We start from the raw sequence: 15,263 nt of genomic DNA, 5'->3' as shown, positions 1-15,263 counted from the left end.
TCCTCTCGTCAAAGATCCAAACCCCTTCATTTTGATCGTCCTAACCTAACCTAAACAAGATGTGCCTCAAATTTCATCTCCAAAGGATGATCCTGAGCCTCGGATCTAAACATGTTTTATAATTTACCACCCGCCTACAGATCGGATGCTGTGGATCATCCTTTGGAGCACAACCTATTTCGGCTAGGTCGACCCAAATGAATGGTTTGGATCTTTGTAGAAGGTGGGCTCCCACCCTACATCTTCAGAAATGCACCAGCACTAGCCGTCTTCAGATATTTCCATCCCTTGAAAAAGATGTTGATATCCCAAAGAATAGTCACAATTTGTCTCAAATCCATTGCGATTGAATGGTCTTTAACTTATTGTTTTGGATCAAGGTGGGTACTTATTGTTGGATTAATGTTGTGTCCAAAAAACATCTAATGCGGAAGATTTAAGGTTATAAAATCCAACTGCTACGACATGAGCCAATCTGGATTGTAGATTGCGATCTGGCGTGTCGATAAGCAGCCTACATTGATCAGATACCAGAAGGGGTGCATTTTAAATATAAAAGAATCATAATGCTTCATGAATAGACTAGGAAAAAGACTAGAAATTCACCGTTTGTGAGATCATACCAAAATACAAGGGAAGATTGACTTTCAAGAGGTTACAAAGTCCTAACTTTCAAGCTTTCCAGATACAATTGTTCGTTCATTTTTTATTCGGGAACAATCACTGTAGGGGGATGGAGCCTCTAGCTCAATGGTAAAGGTGTTGTTCTTCAACAGGAAGGTAGGGGGGGTTCAATCACCTACCAGAAAAAATCAATGTCAGGGAAAGAGGGGTAGGGTGGTTAGGAGAAGGAGATAGATTTGAGAGGGTACGAATGAGAAGTGGCTAAAAATTAAGAAAAGTTGATCCTATTTTAAACCATCGGGTTAGCCAATATTCCTCGGAAAATAATTCAAGGTAGTTTTCACATGCAAAAGCCAGTCGTTAATTCATCGGACTTGGCTGTTTTCACATGCAAAAGCCAGTCGCTTTCCGTGAAATTGGTTAGGCAAGATAAAAGACTAAAAAACCAGTAGGTTAGTTTTTCTGATTGGAGGGTTAGGATTATCCAAACTGTCCATGTGATAGGCCACAACGTAAATAGGCTGCCCAACCCTCCGATCCTATAAAGGAACTGCTCATTATGGACACCTCTATATATCGGAGGGCTAGGATCATCCTAGAAATGATTTTTTGGGCACAGCCTATTTTCGTTGTGGCCCATCACATGCACGTGTTGGATCATCCTGTAGTGTGGTCGTAGTCTATAAGGGCTTACACCTATAAAATCTCTAGCTTTTCTTGTCAAAATCATAAATGAGATCTTATTGATCGACGGTTCACGTAAACCTCACACGCTCTCCAAAAAAGTCTCCCAAGAGGGGTGCTTGGCATGGCATTTTTTATAAGTTGCTATAATTGCACCACCATGTTTTGATAATTGCACTAAATTATCTTGTCTTTTCTTAGTTAAAAAAAATATAAAAGCGATTACAGATCCCCAAAAAGCTGTCACAAGCCCATTTAACAGAAAAGACAATCGGATTTGTGCTATTATTGAAATATAATAGTGCCAATATCACTAGCCTTTTCGTAATAGGACGGTATGCGCGGCCCCGGATTCTGATAATGGCACTACTCTCTTTATTTTAGAGGCTGTTTAGGGTTTCACCTCTGTAGCGACGAAACGCGTTTAAATATTCCCAGTGGATGGCTGTGATGAAATCGACTCTTATTGTAGACGTTTTAAACCAGCTGTCAAAGCCTCAAAGGCAATGCACATCCCTTGCGACAAAACCCTAGCTTTCTCAAACCCTATAAATAGAGGGCACAGGTGAAGAGCTCTCCCAAAAACGAAACCCTAGCAGCTCTTCTTCTCGTGAGGTTTTGAATCTGATACAAAACCCTAGAAATCCCCTCCCCAAAATTGTATTCGGACGTTTCTGCAAGTCCTCCATTTCAATGTCTTTCTTTAATCTATTTCAATCGATCCGTTTTGGTTTCTAATGTCTTTTCTTCAGCTCAGGATCTTTTTCTTTCATTTTAATGGTTTTTTTTTTCGGTCATTCTTTCATTTCAGCTTAGTTAGGGTTTTAACTGAGTCCCTCTATAGATTTTCTATTTATATGGCAGTTTTCTTCTATCTTTCTCTCGACCTGCTTTTGTATATCTTATTTTAGCAAGAGCAGCTTCTCTCTTTTTATATACGTTTCCTTTTTCCCCTCAAAATGCAGGGATTAGGGTTAGAGTTTCTCTATTACGGTAGATCTGGGATATTGTTCTTGAATTGACGAGATTAACCCTAGATCTAAATAGATTCACCTCTTCTCTTCAGATATGCACTCCGATCCTTTCGTTTCAGCGAGCAGGAACAGAGGAGCAAGAAGAGCTGTGGATATTTGTTACATGCGAAAGAAAATATAAACACATGTAACAAATATGACAAGCTTTTCTTCCTTCTCCCATGATCATGTAGAGGAAAAGAGAAGGAAGAAGAGCTTATTTATTAACATAGTCTGCACTGGTAAGAGTTTATTAATATATTCCTGACATTTTCTTTATTTTATTTCCAGTGTTGAAGGGATTTAAATGCTTATTTTGGGTATGAATTAGGGTTTCTATAGATGTTTAGGCTTTTAAGGCTTTTGTGTACAGAAATGGAGCAAAGGGCATCAGAAGGAGAAGGTTGATAATGTGGGTATCTTTTCTCTCTCCCCTTTTCTATTTCTCCTGTAGTATATTTTTTCGTTGTTTAGAATTGTATGGGCTTTTGTATTGCAGGAACTCTATTTTGTTGGGCTTAAACACACCCAGATCACAAAATCTGGAGAGGATCTTTATGCTTGTATTTATTTTTCATATTTTAACTGGATTTGGATTTTTGGTTCATGATTTTGAGCATTTCTAAAAGAATACTGACATGGTGATGACTTTTGGTTCACAATTTGGAATATCTTGAAAAGAATTCTCATTGTGATGACTTATTTTATGGATTTGAAACTGCTCTTCATTTGCAGCATAACTTAGGGTTTATGTTTCATGAATCCAAAATGCATATAGTGTTTTTGTTGTTGAATAAAAACATGGGTTCTTAATATGAGACGTTATGTAGAACCGAGAATGGTTGAGTGTGGTTAGAAGAGAGAATGCTACTACTAATTGCAATCATGAATGGGGCAGGCCCCTTGGATTTTTTATTCCTAGAGTTGCTAGTAGATATTTTGTAGTTTGAATTATTTATTTTGTTAATGTTATAGAATTAGAGATCTTTTGAAGGCCTTCATTTGATTATTTTCCAATTTTCCATCAAAGGAAAGTGCAATTGGAGGTTCGATTTTTAAATATGAAGATTATCCAACATATGCTTTGGAATGACCATTTTTTTTATGTTTCCAATTACTGTCTGACCATTGTTTCTCTATTTTTTCTTTGGGTTTTGCTAACGAGTGCCTCGTTAAGGTGCACTGGGAATGATATTTTCCAATCATTTTACACACTTTGATAAAAATACTCATTTTCTGTGACTCTATTATCAAAAGATGTGTAAACTATCATTTCCTATGCACCTTAACAAGTGCCCTTAGGGCACTCGTTAGCAATACCCTTTTTATTTTATCTCTGTTATATATATATATGTTCCTTTTATTGATTTGTGTACGTGAAGCACTTGCACCTTGCGTGTTTTCTTCATAGCGTGTTTAGTGCTGTTTGCTGCCAATAGCAACATTGTGTTGGGATTCTGGCATTTGCCATGGCATAATTTGCACCCTGCTTTTGCATTCCAAAGCCTCAACAATGCCCCTTGAATGGATTTTTTAGTGTTTAGAACATCATTGGTGATTTGTTTTTTCTATATTTTAATTAAATCATGTTATTTTTTGTTTAATATGTTTTTGGTATGTCAATTGAAGCTGAGGCAACAAATTAGAGTCTCTAATGCGCTTTCTTGGTAGCGTTTTTGGTGCTGTACGTTGCCGATAGCAAGATGGGTGGATTCTCTTGCGTTTCTCGTAAAACATTTTACATACGATTTATGCGATCAGATGCCCAGACATAATTTTTAATATTGATATTAAAGCTTGGGCTATTTCTCTCTTATTTTCTATGATCCTATTATTTAAATGTGTTTTTTTAATGTTTTTCAGTTATTATTCTTTCCTTCATCCCATAATTTAAATGTGAGTTTTTTCAATTATATTATGTTACAGCAGCATGTGCCCAGAACTTTATCTCTTATTTTCTTTGATCCTATTATTTAAATGTGCATTTTAATTTTTTTGTCTGTTGAACATTTGTCTATGTGTTTTTTTTTTTTTCTTGATTGTGTTTTTAATATCATGCGTTGACTTGGGTTAAGATTCAAGCATTTTCATGGTATAAGGTCCATGCAATTTTGCATTCAGATGCATAAACCAAGTTTCTTGAAGGGTTTATTTATTGTTTTGCTTACTGTGCCTTCTTTCCTTTAATTTTCTATAGTCTGTGTTATATAGTGTTTATTTTATGTATTTTTTGTATGCTATTGAAGCTATGAGTTAACAAATTAGAACCTCTAATGTGATTTCTTGACAGTTTTGGTGCTGTACGATGCCCATAGTAAGCTGGGTAGATTTTCTTGCATTTTTTTTATATTTTCTATATATGTGGCTTTTGCGATTGGATATCCTGAGAGAGCTCCTTTCGTTTTGTAGTAGTAGTAGTGTTTGTGAAGAAGGTAGGGATGACTAGGTTTCTTTATTGGAGTTTCATTGTTTAATAACTATCATAATAGAGACTAGGTTTATTTGTTGGAACTTTTGAGTGTTGGTCTTTTACAACAACATGAGAGCCATTTTTTTAATTTTTTCTCAATAATATGGAATGGGTTCCTTTATTGGAATTGTGAATGTTTTGAACAACGTGGAAGCCATTTTTGCCATTTTCTCTTGTTTTCCTTAATATCGGCAAATGCATGTATGGTTATGTTCTTGAAGCCTTTATGTTTATTTTTTTTAAAACCTTTATGTTTTTTTTAGACCTTTATTTTTTAATGTCTTTTGGAAAAAGAAGGCAACAAATTAGAGTCTCTAATGCGCTTTCTTTATAGCGTCGTTAGTGCTGTACGTTGCCAATAGAGAGATTGGGCAGAAATTCTGGCATTTGTCATGATTTATTTTTCCACATGGCTTTTGCATTCAGATACCCATACAGATTTCTCATAATATATTTTTCCACATGGCTTTTGCATTCAGATCCCCACGGATTTCCTTTTGTTTCATACTATTAGAGTTTGTGAAGACGGTAGATGGAGCCTTTGGAGAAAAGGGAGCCCCTCACAAGTTTCTCGAGGCCGCAGTTGGTATTAAAAAGCTGACCTTGTCTCATTACGTTCTCAAAGTATAACAGCTACATTATCTTTGGTGGGCACTCCCTGTACAGGTTAGTTGGATGCCAACACAGCTTAAGGGGTTGGCTTCTTGTGATATTCTTCAACTCCCTAGCCCCAATAGGCTGTGACTTGGAACCTTCGTTGGGGTTGAAGAGCCGTTTGATGACCTGGCATCTGCTTGAGGCACCATGAGAGTTATCTCGAGGGATGTTCTTGTTTCTTTGGTCTGGGGGGTTGTTCCATCAATCCGCACGTGCATCTGTGCCCTGTGCATGCAGATTGGTGCTCGAGGCTACTTTATACTGCTGCCTCAACTTCCACACCTCCCTGTCCCAACCCGACCCGAAAACCAGCCTTGTGGCTGTATTTTTTGATAACTATTGAAGCACCGAGGCAACAAATTAGAGTCTCTAATGCGCTTTCCTGATAGCGTATGTAGTGCTGTACGTTGCCAATAGTGAAATTGGGTTGAAATTCTGGCATTTGTCGTGGTATATTTTTCCACGCGGCTCTTGCATTCAGATGCCCAGACAGATTTCCTTTGTTTCATACTATTATAGTTTGTGATTACTTGAATAATTAAAGAGACCTCACCTCCCCTAGGAAAGAACGCCATAATACAATGGTGAGCACTGACAAGCATCCGGAATTTCCATTAAATGCTGAAAAGTTGAATTCAGTTATATTTTATTGTTTTTGATACTATCAGCTATTTTTTGTTTTCCACAGTAGGAAAGAATGCATATACAATCTTGGGTATATTTGTATGATTAATCTGGCCCATCTTGTACATATACAATCTTGGGTATTTATGGTATTTAACTACTACATCCACACTTCCCCCCAAAAATGAACACCTCAACATTTCTGTAGAGCATTGTTTCGGTAATTTCATCTTTCCCATCCTCCCAAGCATTATGTTTTTTTTTCAGTTTCATCCAAGATACATTCTCACCATTTATGTAAACCTCTGTTAATAGTGCTTGTTGTTCCATTCTCTCTCCAAAATGCCTGCAATTTCTATTTGTAATTTTCTCATTTTTCCAATTGTAGTTCCATTTTTTTTAAAATAATTACTCTGTTTTATTCCTAATAAATTTCTCTAACGGCCTGTGATATATCTGTCCCTACTGCTTTGTTGTTTATACACGCAGTTGTTCTAAGGTTGTTTCTTTCTGCTCATTTCCTTGTTTTTTACTCTTTTTATTGGATCTTCCAGCGATTTTCTTACATAGGAACCGTGTTGGTACAATTTTGAACAGACCAGCCAGAACTGTTCAAATCTTGTGACATCTGTGATCTTCTTCGACTTTTTAGCTCTCGCTTTTTGAGGTCGTTTCTTCTACCGTTTTCTCAGATTTGTTCATTTATTATTTGGTTACTTGTGTAAAATAATGCAGAGGCAATGATGAGCAGTGAGAAATACCATCAAACGGTGAAAAGTCAAGTTCACTTCTTGTTGAAGTTTCGTACTGTCTGAGCCTTGCTTTCTTGTATCTTTGTTTTTTTGTGTAAAAAAAATCTGATTTCATTTTTTTAGACACATGTACCCATTTTTTTGGATGTCTATTTAAATATAGGAGGCAACCGCTTAAGTCTCTGATGTGTTTTCTTTATCATTTTTTAGCACTGAACATAGTATTAAGAAGGTTTTGGTGCTTATTCTGGAATTTGCTATGATATATTACGTACTGCTTTTGCATTTTGTTGCCTTAATATGCTTCTGTTTCTGTTTCATACCAACGGGGGGAGAGTATTCAGGGAAGACACTTTCGATTCTGAAACAGAGGGTGGTGGTGTAATTTGATGTGTAATCCATTACCTAGTAAATAAGGATTTTCCTCAACTCTTACTCTTATTGCCAATCTTATTGATTTGTATAGGTTACTGATATTCACACTACCAAGTTTTCATATTTGCACTCACTCAATTTTTGACAGTTTAAATAATAAAAGATAAGATGATCTAGTGAAATTATCAAAACATGGTAGTGCGAACCAGTTGCCTTTTTGTAAGACTTCTGCATGAAATTTTGGTCTCTCTCCAAAACCCTATTCTTTCCATTTGTGTGGCTTCCTGCCTTTCCCAGAATGTTTATTCCTGTGTATTTTTATTGACTTTGGTTTTAAAAAAAATGCCGGGTGGTAGAAATACCATAAGATGCCTTTTTGTAGAACTTTTCCACATGAAATTTTGGTTCTCTCTCTCTCTCTCTCTCTCTCTCTCTCTCCAAAACCCTATTCTTTCCATTTGTGTGGCTTCCTGCCTTTCCCAGAATGTTTATTCCTTCATATTTTTATTGACTTTCGTTTGAAAAGTAATGCCAGGTGGTGAGAAATACCATAAGATGCTGATAATTTTAGCTAGCTTGTTTTCCGATTCATTTTTTTTTCTTTCTTGCTTTCTCATGTGCTAGCACACATTCTTTGTTTTATAATTTATTTTGATTTCACATCCATGAAGTTTTTTTTTGTCGGGGTATCTAATGAATCAAGTAGATAGCAAATGAGAGTCTCATGCTTTTCTTTGGCGTTCTACACTGATGGTAGCAAGATTGACGAAAATTCTGACATGCTGTTATATATTTTACACAGCGCCTCGGTCTAGTTCCTTTTGTTTCTTTCCAGCAGAGTATGTTAAAGGAGGTGATAGAACTATAGAAGAATAGGCTTCTCTTTGCGAACAAACTCTATAGTATGTTTTTGTGTGCCCGTGATCAATTTTTTTTCAGCTAATTAAATTCTGTAGCAAGCCTTGATATTCTTTGCCGAGAATCCTGTATTTATGCAATTGAGGAATGGAGCTTCAGAATTTAAGTAGGTACTCCATTTATTTAAGAGGTCAAAAACTAGTTCAATAGATTGATTCTTGTATTATGCATTCAAGGAATAGGGCTTAAGGATTGTTGGAATGGATTATATGAATTTTCTTAAGCCCTTTCGCCGGAATGCTTTCCATCTTTTTCAGCAATTGCTGTTGTTCTCCATAATTTGCTAGGGACTGACCATCGTAGAAAGGCATTTTATGCCTGTCTGTCGCATGTGGGAGAAGCCACACAGGCTCACTTTTCAGCAGATTTTTTCTTTCATTTAATTCATCTGGCTGCTCTCACATGCAACAGCCAGCCCTGAAATGCCTTTCTGCGATAGTTCCTAGCAAATCCCAAATGATCATGTGCTTCCTATATAAATAAATTTGAGGAATCATTGGATCCTCATGGCCTATGATGTTAGAATTGTCCGTACCATCTGAGATGTAACCGTCTCTGATGTCATCAAACAAGCTTTCTGAGGCTGTCCCTTTCTATCTTTTTTCTTTCTTCCTTCTGTTTTCTCACTCTTTTGTATTGATTGTTGTAAACATTTTATGGGTGTGCTGTGTTGGGCAGCAGCACTGAATTTTAGTTCAAATTCAGTCCATTACTTCCTGTTTTGTGTTATCATGTGCCATTTTAAAATTATTTTATCGTGGGTTAGCTTTTCTTTAAATTTGTATTGAGCCAAAGACTTAACGACTATTCTCTGTTGAACTATTTCAATATTGTTTTTGCTTCTACACTTTGTTGGCATGTATTTTTGCAATTTTCTTGATATGGTTTACATGCAACATTACATTCTTGATGCCTCTTTTGAGTTGGTGTTTATGTTAGTGGACATGCTTGGCAAAAATTATGAAGGATATGTTGGAATGATTGGGGAATGAAGGTTTATCGTTTGAAAGGAAGTGTAGTACGTATTAATCTGGCAAGAGTATTAAACTCATGTTCGAGTATTACTCTGCCGAACCCCAAATGAGATCCGGCATAGAATCTTATATTTTCTTGATATATTTGGTCGGGCATACAATTTTCCTGATATATTTTGCAAGCAGCCTGAAGTCAAATGCCTTTGTAGAGTTTATGTTTTGTTAGCGTCTTCTTAAAAATTAGGAGGATGTCGTGGAATCGTTGGAACAAGGAGGTGCTTCATTGGAAACAAAGTGTGGAGCCTTAATCTGTGTTGCTGCTCAAATCTGGCCGAGTGCAAATGGGTCCCACTCTGGTACGGCTTTGGCGGAAGTGGGGTCGGTTGACTGTGGACCTGGATGCTCACAGACAAGAGGCTTCCGGGTGTGTCTGACCATTCGACACTCAAGTCAGACTTGGGGCAACAAAATGGGAACTAAGCATGTGGAGGGGGTGTGTCTGACCATTCGACACTCAAGTCAGACTTGGGGCAACAAAATGGGAACTAAGCATGTGGAGGAGAATGGCTTCCGAGTGTGCACACCTCAACTGATTTCTGCCGCTTCCGTTATTGCTGCTGGATTGGCCGTAGGGCTTGGAGTTGGTCAAGGTACTGCTGCGGGCCAAGCTGTAGAAGATATTGCGAGACAACCAGAAGCAGAGGGTAAAATACGAGGTACTTTATTGCTTAGTCTGGCTTTTATGGAAGCTTTAACAATTTACGGACTGGTGGTGGCATTAGCACTTTTATTTGCGAATCGTTTTGTTTAATCCAATAAATGTGAAAAATACGACTTATTTTTTTCTTAATTGATTGCCTTGAACTTGCCGCTTGCTTTACTCCTACAACCACTTATTCGTTGAGACAATACCCCCCCCCCCCCCCCCCCCCCCCCAAGGGAAAAGGCTGATTTGAGGATGAGGAATTAGTAGATCCACTCGCTTTCTTCCTTTCCATCCTTAATGGAAATCCTTTTTTTTTTTCCCATTTTTAGGAAGCGTCGTAACAAACAAGGTATTTCGCAATTGGCATGAGACCCGGGACCTCATATTAATAAGTGTTTTATTGGATTGGGAACTTCAGTTGAAATAATAATAAAGAATAAATGAAATTTCAAAATGAAATGAATCTATTCATATTTATAAATAAGTAAATAAATAAAAAGAAATCAATCAAAAGAGGGGCGAAATTATACAATAAAGAAAACTCTGTTCAATTAATTTTGTTAGTCCTATCTATAAGAGGAGAGCATATGAAAAACGTAACCGGTTCTTTTGTTTTCTTGGGTCACTAGTCATACGCCGGGAGTTTTGGGCTTAATACCGATATTTTAGCAACAAATCCAATAAATCTAAGTTTTGTGCTTGGTGTATTGATCTTTTTTTTGGAAAGGGAGTGTGCGAGTTGTGTATTTCAAGAATAGGCTCGATCCAACCGGCTGCACTTATTTACTTATTTATTTATAAATAGGAAAGTTATAGCTAGGAAAGAAAGGTGCATGATTTCAACGAATTACTTCTGAATAAATTCAGAAATCATATGTAAGAACCATAGCATTTCGTGACTCATTGGTAAATCGACTTTGATTCTCTATCAACCAATAATGTGGGATCATTAACATGGTTAAGCTAAACCGTTTGAAGTTCAGGCACAACATGGTACTCTTTCTACCACTACGTTAGTACGGATATGGTTTAAAAATGAATAGAATAGTTGGCAATTTATCTGATATAGAACATTCATATCAATAAAATGATTTGAACCATTTATTGAAAAATGAAAAAAAAAACAAATGGGTGCCTCGCCCCCTTTTTGTATCCAACTCTAAATCGACGGCCTGTGTATAAAATAAGAAGAATTCTTTGGATTTGAAGAAGATAAAATTCATAAAATAAAAAATAAAAATAAAAATAAACAACTTTGCTAACAATTACAGATTTTTTGTCTGGTCGGAAGAGTCCTCCGAATATTCTGTTCTGATCTTGTATCAGTTTCGATACCGTGGAATACGAACAGAGAAGAGAGGGCAAGCTCATTACATTAAAAGATATGGGAATGCCCATTAAGTATCTGAGCGTGAGAGCCAAATGAATTGAAAGATTCATGTTTGGTTCGGGAAGAGATCATGGAAGTTTAGTTGTGAAATGAATGGGAAGATAATCTACTTTCATTAAGTGATTTATTAGATAATCGAAAACAGAGGATCTTTAGTACTATTTGAAATTCAGAAGAACTACGTGGAAGCCCGGGCTTGCTTACGGAAAGTGGAAATGGAAGCAGATGAGTTTAGAGTGAATGGATACTCTGAGATAGAACGAGAAAAAGAGAATTTGATTAATGCTACTTATAATAATTTGAAACGATTAGAAAATTTCAAAAATGAAACCATTAGTTTTGAAGAACAACGAGCAATTAATCAGGTACGACAACGAGTGTTCCAGCAAGCCTTACAAGGAGCTCTAGGAACTTTGAATAGTTGTTTGAACAGTGAGTAACATTTACGCACCATCAGTGCAAATATTGGCATGCTCGGGGCCATGAAAGAAAGAACTGATTAGCCCTTCCACTGTAGGCATTATTATTTTTTTCTCGCTTTGCTTCTGAAAAAGAATTAAGAGACTAATGGTAACCCTTCGAGTCGACGAAATTAGTAATATTAACCGTGAACGTATTGAACAATATAATAGAGAAGTCACGATTGTGAATACCGGCACCGTACTTCAAGTAGGCGACAGTATTGCCTGTATCCATGGTCTTGATCAAGTAATGGCAGGGGAATTAGTAGAATTTGAAGAGGGTACCGTAGGCATTGCTCTGAATTTGGAATCAAATAATGTTGGTGTTGTATTAATGGGTGACGGTTTGATGATACAAGAGGGAAGTTCTGTAAAAGCAACATGAAGAATTGCTCAGATACCAGTGAGCGAGGCTTATTTGGGTCGTGTTATAAATGCTTTGGCTAAACCTATTGATGGGAGAGGTGAAATTTTAGCTTTTGAATCTCGGTTAATTGAATCTCCCGCTCCGAGTATTATTTCGAGACGTTCCGTATATGAGCCTCTTCAAACGGGGCTTATTGCTATTGATTCGATGATCCCTATAGGACGCGGTCAGTGAGAATTAATTATTGGGGACAGATAGACCGGGAAAACAGTAGTAGCCACAGATACTATTCTCAATCAAAAAGGGCAAAATGTAATATGTGTTTATGTAGCTATTGGTCAAAAAGCATCTTCTGTGGCTCAGTTAGTGACTACTTTCCAAGAACGAGGGGCGATAGAATACACTATTGTGGTAGCCCTAACGGCGGATTCGCCTGCAACATTACAATACCTCGCACCTTATACAGGAGCGGCTCTGGCTGAATATTTTATGTACCGTGAACGACATACTTAATCGTTTCAGATTGAAGGATTTTTGCCCCAAGGCAAGAAATCCAGTGTCCTAAAATTTCAAGGACATAATTGCGCTATGACAAGTAGATTCCACTCTTAGAGCTAACAACTTCAAGTCCCAAGAAAGATGGGAATGTAGTGGTGGTTGAGCATTCAAGCTTTATAACCTTTGAAAGCCTTATAACCTCAACTTTCATCATGCTCAAGAACTTTCTACATAATCGTTTCAGATTGAAGGATTTTTGCCACGAGGCAAGAAATCGAGTGTCCTAAAATTTCAAGGACATAATTGCGCTATGACAAGTAAATTCCACTCTTAGAGCGGACCACTTCAAGGCCCAAGAAAGATGGGAATGTAGTGGTGGTTGAGCAAGCGTTATAACCTTTGAAATGGAGTGGATGATCTATGGTAGGAGGTTCTATGAGGCAATGATGTGATGGCGACGTGGTGTCGGTATGGTCATTGGATCATGAAGTCTCATAATTGGTAACGAATTGTCTGGTGGTGGTATCATTAGAACACGAAGGCTCCTAATTGGTAATGAAGTCATTGGAACAGGAAGGCTCCAAATTGGTGATGAAGCGAGGAGTATTATTTCCGTGTGCGAATAAACTGTTGATTCTTGGCATCAAATCATCAGAGCTTGGTCAAATTTCACATCTACACCAATAGGTTCATGCTCATGCTCAATTCCTAATGTTGAATGCTCTGCAGCAATACTCCTTTTGAAGCAATCTGAAGGTCTTTTTACTTGTTGATGGTGGAGCTACAAAATCGGTAGAAGCAACATCTCTATAACAAAGTGTTTACGAAAAATTAAAATCATTATTTGATCAGTTCCATGCTCTTTCCTCTCACATCCTCCCTCTGGCAGCAAATCTGAAGCCTGTCTTTCTTGTTTATGGTGGATCTTTCTTTTTAGATTCTGACAACTGATTTTGAGCTCCCTTTGGCAGCAGTCTGAAGTCCTTCTTACATGTTTATGGTGGAGCTCTTTGTATTTAGGCCCTCTTGGAATGGGGCAACCGATTGTGAGCTCCTAACTGATGGGCCTTGGTAGAATCACATTTTATGTCGACTATGAGGACATGATTAGATGATATTTTGTTCAGTCTTATACAAGTACTCTGTTCAGTCTCGTACCAATGAGAATCACTAGTCTATTCATTGGTTGCCGCAATGTTCATTGGGCTTGTTCAGTCTTGTACAGTTGAGCTTTGACTTACCAAATGCTTATTATTTGACACTTGGCCTAGCTTTTTGAGTGGCGCTTCACTCGGTTGCTCATCAATGCAAATTGTATGTGGCAAGAAATGGTTAGCCCTCAATTGTAGGGCTGCAACTCGAGCCGGGTTTTACCCGACCCACATCGACCCAACCCGAAAATAGCTTGGGTCGGGTTCAGGTTTCATGGGTTTCGGGTCGAGCCGGGTTCAGCATTCAAAAGCCCGCATGAATCTCGGGTCGAGCCGGGTTTGAAGGGGCCCGACCCGACCCGACCCGACCCGAGTTACATAAGTTATAGTATGTACATTTTTTTCTATTGTTAGTTAAAAGTTAAAGGGATAATTACATTTACACCCCCTCTAGTTTCTGACACATCCACTTCCACCCCTATAGTTTAAAACGTGACAAATACACCCTTGTAGTTTCAATTTGTTTGAGGTAGGCCCCCTTAGCTGAAGGTTCATCCATAGATTGAAGGGTTAGGATGATCCGATGGAGCTGATTTTTTGGGCACACCCTATCTATGTCAGGACCCATCAAATGAACGCTTTGGATCATCCAAACAATGTGGGCCCACATTATTTGGATGATTTTTTGGTAGTGTTTGGATTCGGGTAGGGGCCCACATTATTTGGATGATCCAAAGCGTTCATTTGATGGGTCCTGACATAGATATGGTGTGCCCAAAAAATCAGCTCCATCGGATCATCCTAACCCTTCAATCTATGGACGAACCTTCAGCTGAGGGGGCAAACCTTAAACAAATTGAAACTACAGGGGTGTATTTGTCACGTTTTAAGCTATAGGGGTAGAAGTGGATGGGTCAGAAACTAGAGGGGGTGTAAATGTAATTATCCCAAAGTTAAAAGTGAAAACCCACGCACCCACTGTTACTGTATGTGAGTGTAATTTTTGCTTCTATGAGTTGAGTTGATTCAAGTGTTTGATTCAGCATTGTTTGATTGTAATTACAACATTGTTTGATTACAGCATTGTTTGATTCAAGTGTGATGTGAGTGTAATTACATCATTGTTTGATTCAAGTGTGATGTGAGTGTAATTACATCATTGTTTGATTCAAGTGTAATGTGAGTGTAATTTCTGCTTCTATGAGTTGAGTTGCCTTGCCAAACAAGAATTTTCCTTAAAAATTTGCGTCAACTTGAAAAAACCCGACCCGAGATATTTCTCGGGTAGGGTTGGGTTCTCCAAAACCCGACCCGCCCGACCCGAGTTGCAGCCCTACTCAATTGCTTCCATTTGTCTTTATTCACCTTTCAAAAGACTCTTTTTGCTTCTTTATCTTGTTTCTTAACCATGCTATTCGATCAGTAGGCTTTTACTCCCGAAATTCAATATTTTTTTATAATATTGTATGTAGTATTTATAATAGAATTTTCAATAATTTTTTTTTGGTGATCTTATGTTTCTCAACAATACCCGATTGTTCCTGTCGTGATTTGATCCTTACACCGTCAAATCTCTATTTTTTTTATAAAGTTGAAGGA

The 15,263-nt window shown here is 37.7% G+C and overlaps 1 long non-coding RNA gene and 1 other non-coding gene across 4 annotated transcripts; both read left to right on the top strand.

Moving 5' to 3' along the window:
* The first annotated feature begins 1,763 nt into the window (after window positions 1-1,763).
* Window positions 1,764-6,284, top strand: LOC143877868 (uncharacterized). Of its 3 annotated transcripts, XR_013250820.1 has the most exons (4): window positions 1,764-1,923; window positions 2,375-2,563; window positions 2,695-2,733; window positions 5,271-6,284. It is a non-coding gene; the product is annotated as an uncharacterized LOC143877868 (long non-coding RNA). The 3 variants fall into 3 exon arrangements; XR_013250818.1 differs by having other exon boundaries at window positions 1,900-2,563; XR_013250819.1 differs by having other exon boundaries at window positions 1,900-2,563; window positions 2,821-6,284.
* Window positions 6,285-8,625: 2,341 nt separating this feature from the next.
* LOC143878051 (small nucleolar RNA snoR117) lies at window positions 8,626-8,703 on the top strand. Its single transcript, XR_013250875.1, has one exon. It is a non-coding gene; the product is annotated as a small nucleolar RNA snoR117 (small nucleolar RNA).
* The last annotated feature ends 6,560 nt before the right edge of the window (window positions 8,704-15,263 follow it).

The sequence above is a fragment of the Tasmannia lanceolata genome, unplaced genomic scaffold, assembly GCF_043159265.1.
Source record: "Tasmannia lanceolata isolate RefF3 unplaced genomic scaffold, GAP_Taslan_0.1 ptg000005l, whole genome shotgun sequence".
NCBI classification, from domain to species: Eukaryota; Viridiplantae; Streptophyta; class Magnoliopsida; order Canellales; family Winteraceae; genus Tasmannia; species Tasmannia lanceolata.
The sequence above is the reverse complement of the archived record's forward strand: the minus strand, read 5'-3'. Positions and strand labels throughout refer to the sequence as shown.